This window comes from Vespa velutina, chromosome 11, assembly GCF_912470025.1.
Source record: "Vespa velutina chromosome 11, iVesVel2.1, whole genome shotgun sequence".
Lineage (NCBI taxonomy): Eukaryota > Metazoa > Arthropoda > Insecta > Hymenoptera > Vespidae > Vespa > Vespa velutina.
The window spans coordinates 2,941,860-2,952,449 of record NC_062198.1 but is presented as its reverse complement, the minus strand read 5'-3'; the positions used below and the strand labels follow the sequence as shown (position 1 = coordinate 2,952,449).

Below are 10,590 nucleotides of genomic sequence, written 5' to 3'. Positions count from 1 at the left end.
ATTCAATAATCAATCTTATAATCTCCTTATAGATTCTAATTTCAACAATTTCATCATAACAAAACGTTTCATTTAAAAAAAAACTATTATTTGAAAAGAAACAAAAAGTAAACTTATCGTAGGTTAGAAATTTCTTCAACAATTACAATTGAACCTATTTTTCTTCCAAGTAAAAGCAAGAAAGAAAGAAGTAAATAAGTAAGTAAGTAAGTAAGTAAGTAAGTAAGTAAGTACATACAGATCGATCGTAGAAAGGTTCATGGCTAGTAAGTTACTACTTGGTTGGTTGGTGTGGCTTACGCAGAAAGCGTTTAATCCGAAAACTCGGCACGGGAAGTGCAAGTCAAAGAAAGAGAGAGAGAGAGAGAGAGAGAGAGAGAGAGAGAGAGAGAGAGAGAGAGAGAGAGAGAGAGAGAGAGACAGACAGACAGAGAGAGAGAGAGAGAAAGAGAGAGAGACAGACAGAGAGAGAGAGAGATGTATATGTATATGTATATATGTGTGTATGTATATATATATATATACAGTATGAGAGAGAGAGAGAGAGAGAGAGAGAGAGAGAGAGAGAGAGAGAGAGAGAGAGAGAATGGAACGATAAGGTTCAGTTTCTCAAAGTTAGCACGAAAAGACCCCAATGGAGTTCATAAATCAGGAAAGGCGATATCGTGCACGTATGTATGTATGTACGAACATTGGTTCTCCTTTGCCACGAAGTACCATTCCAAAAGGAACTATGCAGTCTGAAAACGTGTAAGATAGAAAGAAAGAGAAAGAAAGAGAAAGAAAGAAAGAAAGAGAGAATGTGTGAGGGAGGGAACGAGAAAGAAAGAAAGAGAGAGAGAGAGCGAGAGAGAGAGAGAGAGAGAGAGGTTAGGTTATCCTGTCCAATTACGTGCCGCGGTTTTGCACCGGCCAAATTCGTTCGGCAAACTCGGAACGTCGAGTGAGAAGGCAACTTCGAGAATGCTCGTGAATGTTCGTAAATGTTCGCGATTGGCTTCGTCCCGATGCTACTGGAAGTAGATAACGAGCTGATCGTTAAGAGGGTAACGAACATTTGCTTTTTGGCTAGGTAACCCCAAACCCCCTACCATTGTACAATCTATTTTCCAATTGTTTATAATCCATGTGTGTTGTATGTTTTGATAAACATGGTTTTTTTTTTGTTTAGGATTTTCATACTTTTCGTACGTTAGAAACGTACCTTTTTTTTACCCCTTTATTTTTTATGTTTTTCAAATGGTCGATTAATTTTGATCGATCGATCGATTAATTTATCTTCTTTTCTTTCTTAACAATTATTTAATAATTTGTTTAATGTCAGTACACGTTCACAGTTGCTTTTAATATGATTATTATTGGAACGATTAATTTTAATTACAATTATTGAATCGAACAGAATTAATTGATATTTTGAAACTAATTTTTTTGATTACATATAGTAAATTCGTACGTAACATTGAGGTTAATAAATGTATTAATGTATCCGTATTTTAATTAATTTATAAATGCTCTATTATCGTCAAATAGTAAATGAATGAACGTTGTTAAGAGAATTAATTTTGATTATTAAATCAGATAGAATTAATTATTATTTTGAAACTAGAAACTGTTTACAATAAAATCGTATGTAATATTGAGATTAAAATATACGTATTAATGAGATAAACGATACTAAAGAGATTTTCATGTTCCATTTGCTTTTTAATTATTTACTCAAGTATTATCAAGTAATATAAATAACGAGATAATCATTATATATTTGACTCTCTATAATCCTAACCTTTCTTTTTTGCAATTATAAAATTTATATGATTCTCTTTTATATCATTACATTATATATAACTATATCATATCTTAATTATAAAATATACATTTTAAACGACCGTTCGGACTTTCGAACAATAATTAATTAATTAAAGGAACGAACAATTAATTCTTTATTACAAAAAAAAAAAAAAAAAAAAAAAAAAAAAAAAAAAAAAACACACATACACACATAAATGAATGTAAAACTTGAAAGTTAGAATACCGTTATAAAGAGTTAAGTAATATCTCGTAGATATTTCGAACTATACATTTTTCCAAGAAACTTTCTTCCTTCTCGTTCCAGAAATTACGAAAAAAAAGTGGCAACATAACCTATCAGGTTACATATAACGACTGTTTTGGCCAGAAGAGACTCTCTCAGCTCGCTCAGGTGTGTTTTACTTGTTCTAAGAATTAACAATGTTTTATTTTAAGCGACGACGAGAAAGAATAAAGTCGAAACACTGTGTAACGAAATACGTCAACGAATTTTTCTATTTCAAAATTTATTTAAGACGAACAAACATAATTGACAAAAACGAATTAATTGTTATTAATTGATCAAATTAATTAAATTATATTTATTTAGTAAAAATGCATTATATATAATAAAATAAAATAATAACAATAATAATTTATAATGTACGTAATAGTTATATATATATATATATATATATATTGTAATGTAATATAATATTATAATGCAAGTGTAATATAATATATAACAGTCATGGATAAATATATTTATAAATATTATATCTTAGATATATTTATTAATAGATATATTATATAAATATATCTGTTAACAAATATAGCTAATTTATATAATATATTTAATTTCTATCGTTTATTATTTTATTTTTAATCGAAATAAATTTCATACATAATCGTATTCATCGTTCGAAAACTAATCTAATTTTTCAATCAATAAGTTATAATGTAGATGTACATATATATATATAGATTCTTACAACTATGATTCAATCATAAATTTTCTAATTATATAAACATTAATTACGTACATATATTGACAAACAAAATTGAACACGTAATTATTACAAAATTCTTATTCAAAATTTTACATCGTAAATATAACATCAATATGAAAGTTATTAATGGTAATAAACTAAAAAAATAATTCTCATATAAATCATTATCGTTATCCTTTGTTTTAATAAGAAAAAAAAAAAAAAAAGAAAAACAATAAATTATATAATATATATATAAAATTTTGTTTAAAAACTAATCTAACTTATCGATCAGCAGATTAAAAAAAAAAAAAATATATATATATATATATATATATATATGTATATTGTATATTCTTACAACCATAATTTAATCATAAGTTCCTAATACGTTAATGCATTAATTACATAAATAAATTTTAATATATATTAGACGTATAAATATTAATAAAATTCGTATTAAAAATTTTGCATCGTACATATCAATCAATCAACGTAATAGTCAGCCGAGCCGTATTTACAAATAGAAAATAACTAATAATCGATATTCTTGATGAACGAAAGTTTTTAGAAAAAAAAAAAAAAAAAAGAAAAAAAGAGAGAGAGAGACAGAGAGAAAGAGAGAAGAAGAAGAAAAAGAAAGGAAAAGAAAAATAATTCTTTAAATCGTTATCATTGTTCTTCATCTTGTCAAAAATAAAAGATGAAATTACGTGTACATAAAATATATAGAAAGTTGTTCGAAAACTAACCTAACTTGTCGATATTCCGTTGCTATTCCTTCCTCTTCTTCTTCTTCTTCTTTTTCTTTTTCTTATTCCTCTTCCTGTTTCTCGTCCAGACAAGCCAAAGAGGAAGCTCGACGTATTCGATTACCTTACGTCTAACGTTAGTAATCGATCGATAGATCTAAAATCGACGTTTTACGTAGGCAGAAGCACTTGAACTCAAAACACTTATATCGTAAAAGCCACTCGTAATGGTTAAAAAAGAAAACCACGATTTATAAGCATACAAGATCACTCTTACAAATACACATAAACATATATATATACACATACACACACACACACATATATATATATATATACACGTATTCTTAGAAAAGAATATTTTTTAACAACACATATACACGCACGTACACAGACACACGCGCGCGAACGCGGACATTATTATTGGAAATAGTGAATACGTATTAAAATATATCTAAAAAAAAATGGATGAAAAAAATGAAAAAATGAAAAAGAGAGAAAGAGAGAGAGAGAGAGAGAGAGAGAAGGGAAAAAAAAGGAGATATAAAACAAAAGTAGAATAAAAATCATACGTTAATACGAAAATACGCTTTGCCAGGATTTATGTGTACTGAAAGATTGACTCGCCCCAGTCACAGAAACGACAAAATTTATATTCGAATGAAATCCACGTTTATACATCTGGTGTTGTTTTCTTTTCTTTCTTTCTCTTTCTTTTTTTTTTTTTTTTTCTTTACTATTTATTTTTCCTTTTCTGTTTTTTTTATCTTTTTCTTCTTCTTTTTTTTTTTTTATCTTCTTATCAAGATATCGTTGCTTAAACTTCGCCGTTTAACACGAAAAATTTACGACGAGTACGAATAAATTCGATTCGATGCAATCGATTTTGCATTGGATTTTACTTTTATGTATATATATATATATGTATAGCTTTTTTTTTAAACGTAGACGAATCTCGTAGGTGAAGTCGCTCGATACGAGGACGAACGAGGAAAAACGAACATCGATCCGTTCGATCGCACCGCCGCGGTCGGACTAACCGCGTGGATCGTGATCGAGATCGAGCGAGCCACTAACAGTGCCGTATTGTTTGGGTCCTTAACCTTGTATTTATTATTTATCGTAGTACCAATACAATTTCAAATACAATCGTCTGATTGTATTTATGTTTTTATTATTTCTATATACCTCGTTTTATTTTTCTTTTCCCATGAATTTTTTTATTCCGTCGTTATAATCAATTATATTTATTTTGATTATATCGATATGATACGATAATGATAATATGATATTGATATTATATCGATTATGATATTATTAAAGAAGTAATATTAAAAAAAAAAAAAAAAAAAAAAAAAAGAAAAAAAAAAATTGCATAATTTATTATTACATATTTTATTATTCTATCATTCTCTTTTTATAATTTATATTTTCACTATAGTTAATTATATCAATTTATAATGAATAATTTTATTAATTTAACTGTATAAGTTTATAGTAATAATTAATATTACTCTAATATTATGATTATTTAATTTATGGTAATAATTAATTGTTAACTATTTGCATTTATTTATTATCAACATAATATTACTGTTATCATAATTGTAATTATTATTATCATATTATTATCATATTATTATTATTATTATTATTATATTATACATTTATTATTAATATTATCATTATTATTCTATCATCACCATCATCATCATCCTGTTATTTATTATAATTTTATTATCATAATTAACATTCTATCATTATTATAATATCTATATCATTATATCAATATCTTATTATACGATTATACAGGCCTATCCTCTTATAACACGGTTAATGCATATCGTGTTATATCGAAACAGTATTTTCAGATTACAATATTATAGGAGAGTTGTCAATGTGTGCGTATACGTTTATACCATACAATAATGTATGGTATAGATATTATAGTCTAACAATATATATATATATATATATATATATATATATATATATACACGCATATATGCATACATACATAATTAAAATCAATTGTTTTCGATATAAACTCATTTTGTAAATTCATTTTTCTTTTTTATATATTTATTTATAATAATCGACTTATTATAAATAAATAAACCCTATAACCGTAAATATATAATATATTTCATAAATTTAATAACGCTCTCTATTTTTTTGATCTATTCGAAATTCATCGGATAATGATAATAATAATAATAATAATAATAATAATAGTAATAATAATAATAATAATAATAATAATAATAATAATAGTAATAATAATAATAATAATAATAATAATCGTTAAAATTTCTGTATTGGACGTATCGTGATTAGTTAAGCGAACGTGAAATAATAGTGTGAAAAGATCAGAGAAGGTTTCGTTCGGGGTGGTTAGGAAATGGCTCGTATCGTCGCGACAAGGTAGTTTAATCGATTTTCCTGGAAATCCTGTCGTAATTTTCTTCTTGAAAACCTAATAGACGCCTTTCGATAACGCCAAACGTGAAAGTCTAACATAAAGAAGAAGAAAAAGAAAAAGAAGAAGAAAGAGAGAGAGAGAGAGAGAGAGACAGAGAGAGAGAGAGAGAGAGAGAGAGAGATAGGGAGAGAGGGAGAAAGAGAAAACGAGAAGATATAATACAATGTACATAAAATAAAAAAGGAAAATCAAATATTCATCTCGTATTAAAACAATGAATTAATTTTCCTTGAAGATTTAACGTGATCTTTTTAACACGATCGTTTATTTTGTAATTAAAAAAAAAAAAAAGGAAAAACAGAAAAATTGATTAAAAAAAAAAAAAAAAGAAAAAAAAGATAGGGAAAAAGAATAAGGGAATTTTAAACCTTCTATATATTTATTTTTTATTTCATAAAAATTAGAGTGTAACATTTTTTTTTAAAGACGAAACCTTCTGCAAAAAATATGCCTTTTTATGATGCGAAAGAAAAATTAAAGAAGAAAAAAAAAAAAAGAAAAAGAAAGAAAGAATTACGAACGAATAAATAAATAAATAAATAAATAAATAAATAAAGGTTAAACATATATATTTTTATAAAAATTATAATCTAAAAAATATAACAAGATTCATATTTACTTACGAGCCGTTTCTATTTGTAATACGAAATAAAAAAAAAAGATTTTTAATTAGAAAAAGGAAAAAAAGAAAAAAGAAAAAAAAGAAGAAGACGAAGAATGAAAGAAGAAAACAAAAAGAAAAAATAAACAAAAAAATATTCAACGTTACATCTCTCTTCCCACGAATGAATTCAAATGAAAAATTGTCTTTCTTGAAATTTATCACACGTCTCGTCGTATTGATTTCGTACAATTTGTCACACTTTTTATGGATATACGATAATATAAAGGAATAAATATTGAAAGAAAATTTTTTATCCTTTTAATTAAAATCAAAAAATCCAAACAATGACGATTACATCGATTTCAATTGTTTCGAGTTAACCATATAAACTATAGTTGCTCATATGCTCCTGATCCAGGTCTCTTTCGCAAACGAAAAGGTCGAGTTCGGTGTGTAAGGCTCGATAGGACGAGCTCCGCCAACGCGAAGGCGAGTCACGTTCGAATGATAAATATCGTAGGGTATCCATGATCCGATGGACGATGGCCCATGGGTGGCACGCAGGTCCGTACCAATTCACGTTTCCGTGCCATGTGACTTTAATATCATTTTCATTGTACCAAGTTTAAGTATTTAATTCAGTTTAATGTACACGTATATACGCTCATTCAAATATATATTTCACGAATTTCGTTCATCCATCCAACAACCTCAAAATTTATTAAACAAATTTACTTTTCCTTTCAAATTAATTCCCCGATACAAATATAAAGCTTGTTGTTTAATTGAAATTACTAAAAAAAGACAAAAAAGAAAAAAAAATAGAAAGAAAAAACAAAGAAAGAAGAAAAAATTAATTAAACGATACATTGTTAACAATGATTTAATGACAGGAATGAGAGAGGGAATTCGAGGGAGGAATAGCGGGGGTGGGTGGGGGGGGGACGATGAAGAAAAGAAAAAAAAATTTACAAACAATCGTAAGCACGTACAATCGATAAGACAAAAAAAAATCAACTTACCCTCAAATTTCGTCCGAGCGAAATTTTCTTTTTCTTTCTATTTTCTTTTCTCTCTCTTTTTTTTTTATAACCCACAAAATAGAAAAAATCTAACGTTGATGATATTAAACGATTAAACGATTTCAACAAGTATCTGTTGAAACATTTCTTCTTCTTCCACAGAAAATCACGTGACATTATTCAAAGATTATCCTAAAAAAAAAAAGAAAAAAAAACAAAAAGGAAAAAAAAAATTAGAGAAAAGTAAAGTCACGTACTAAACTTGATAATAAATAATGTTCAATCGAAAAAAATATCAGTCATCATAAAGATAAAATAACAGGAAAAAAGAAAAAAAAGAAAAAAAAAAAAAAAAAAAAAAAAAAAAAACGAGAACGCCTATTAAATGGATTAATTAAAGCCCTCCCCTCCTCTTCCTCCCCAAAAAAAAGAAGAAACGACAAACAAAAAACAACGTTATAAATGAACGAAAAGTAATAAGATAGAGAGGAAAAAAATAAAGAAAAAGAAGAAGAAGAAAAAAAAAAGAAAAAAAAGAAAAAGAAATTCTTAAAACATCAATAGTATTTTCCTCTTCTTTATGATTTCTCAAAAAGTTTCTACGTCATTGTGCAGTATCGTATCGGGTGAAGCACGTGCCACGTATCGGAAAGATACACACGCATCCGCATATTTTACATACACACACACACACACACATATATATATATATATTGATTTCACTTCTGAATTCTTGGATTTTTGTCGTATGGACCAGTACAGAATCGTTTAGTAAAGTCGAGCGTCTGCCGGGTGCAACGTTTTTCTCTCTCTCTCTCTCTCTCCCTCTCTCTCTCCCTCTCTCTCCCTCTCTCTCTAAGTCTTTTTCTCTTACAGTACACTCATACACATGCATACGCACACATATACACACATACACATACAAATATATACGAACACATACAATTTTATATATATGTATACGTTCTGCATCTCTTTCTCTCTTTCATGGTAACGGTATCGCGCATCTGGTGTCGAACCAAGCACCGTGTTTGCCCGTATACAATGGTGATTACGGAAACAAAAGGGCGAAGACCGTGAATACCCCTTGTGGTAACCCCACACTGCTGTGTTTCGTCTCAGACTCTCTTTTCTCTTCTCTTCTCTTCTTATTCTTTCTCTCTCTCTCTCTCTCTCTCTCTCTCTCTCTCTCTCTCTCTCTCTTTCTTTCTTTCTCTCTCTTTCTCTCTTTCTCTTTTAACTTCTCTACAGGCTGCTCCATAAAACGGAGACGAGTTGTCTCCTTTTCCTTTTTTTTTTCTTTTTTTTTTCAATCTTTTTTTTTTATTTTAAATTTTGTTAATCCCCTCTATAATCTCGTCTGCAACAACTTTCAAGCCACTTACTCAAATGTATATATACATTTATATGTATGTATATATATATATATATATATATATATATATATGTATGTATGTATGTATGTATGTATATGTATTTACATTTTTTACATCTCGTTTCATTTTATCACTATAAAATTTTTTTTTTGTTAACTCATATGATGAACTTTTAATATTTTTTCTTTCTTTTTTTCTTCTGTTAAATTTAAGCCAGATATTTTTATTAATAATGAATTTTTCTAAACGTTACTTTTCGATAGATTTAATATTTTTATTATTTAATTCGTCATATTATGTCTTATAATTAATACGTGATAGTTATTAGATCGAATGATTTGTTTGCACGCTCGCAGATATATATTATTTAATCTAATTTAATATTTAATTAATATTATTTAATTTGCTATATGATAAAAGTTTAAAAATTATAAAGATTAATAATTATGATTTTGTGACACGATAGAAAGAAAAAAAAAAAAGGAACCAAATGATAAAATTCAAAATAAATAAATAAATAAATAAAAATTATGTTCTTCGAAAATATTCAATGAACGATAGAAGTTTGAGAACCACTGTTTTCACAATAAATATAAGAAATTCGTACGATTTTATCGACCGAGTGAATATAACCATCCAATCTGAGTTAGATCCTAATTTTATTTTATTTGTCAAATGATATATATATATATATATATATATATATATATATATATATATATATATATATATATATATATATATACATACACATATTTCGAGAACCATGTTACCGGGAACAAAAGTATAATAAAAGAATAAATATTATTATTCTTTTTGAATGGGAGAGGGAAAGAAGAAGAAGAAAAGAAAAGAAAAACTAGGAAAAAAAAGAAAATACCAGAAAACTGAGAGAAAAATGTAGAAATGTCCATGTGAGTTAACTTTTCACTATGATATTATGCCAAAACGAAAGTTATAACGAACCTTTCCAATTGGTCCTTTTTCTTCTAACGTGCCGTTACATATGTATACATTGAAAAAATTTTTAATTGCTCTGTCCCATAAAGTTAATTTCTTCGCAACAATGCTCGTATAAGAGAAAATGCCACAACGTTGATAATATCAACGATAGTAGTACTATTTAAATATGTTTATGCTAAAAGAAAAAGAAAAGAAAGGAAAAAGGAAAAACAAAGAAAGTAAAATGAAAAGAGAAAAATAAAGAACAAAAATATATATATATATATATATATATATATATATATTCCCACTGTGCGACCCAATTACCGGAGAATGTTTTGCCGACAGTATAGCAAATTAAGGTTAAACCAGTTTTAAATTAGTACCATCGTTCTTTACTTGCTTGGGCGTTATCTAATCTTAATCAAAAAAACAAAACAAAAAAATGTGATTTAGAGGGTCAGCAAATAGTTCTTTAGTGTGGGTTCGATTTTATATATATATATATATATGTATATATACACGCACATACACATATGTACAGAAGGAGAGAGAGAGAGAGAGAGAGAGAGAGAGAGAGAGAGAGAGAAAGGATGTTCTAAAAAATATGAAAGATATATAATAGAATTTGTTAA

At 27.2% G+C, this 10,590-nt stretch overlaps 1 protein-coding gene across 3 annotated transcripts in view; it reads right to left on the bottom strand.

Annotated features, from left to right (window-relative positions):
• Positions 1–4,553, bottom strand: part of LOC124953158 — a 175,847-nt gene extending 171,294 nt beyond the window's left edge. Inside the window, exons 1-2 of one of the 3 annotated variants that reach the window (XM_047504123.1) lie at positions 4,102–4,553; positions 3,530–3,983 (exon numbers count right to left, since the gene is read on the bottom strand). The gene's annotated coding sequence lies outside the window, so the exon portion shown is untranslated. Of the gene's footprint in view, positions 1–3,529 lie in introns of all 3 variants that reach the window. The other 2 variants (XM_047504122.1, XM_047504124.1) reach the window with 2 other exon arrangements.
• Between the last annotated feature and the right edge of the window lie 6,037 nt (positions 4,554–10,590).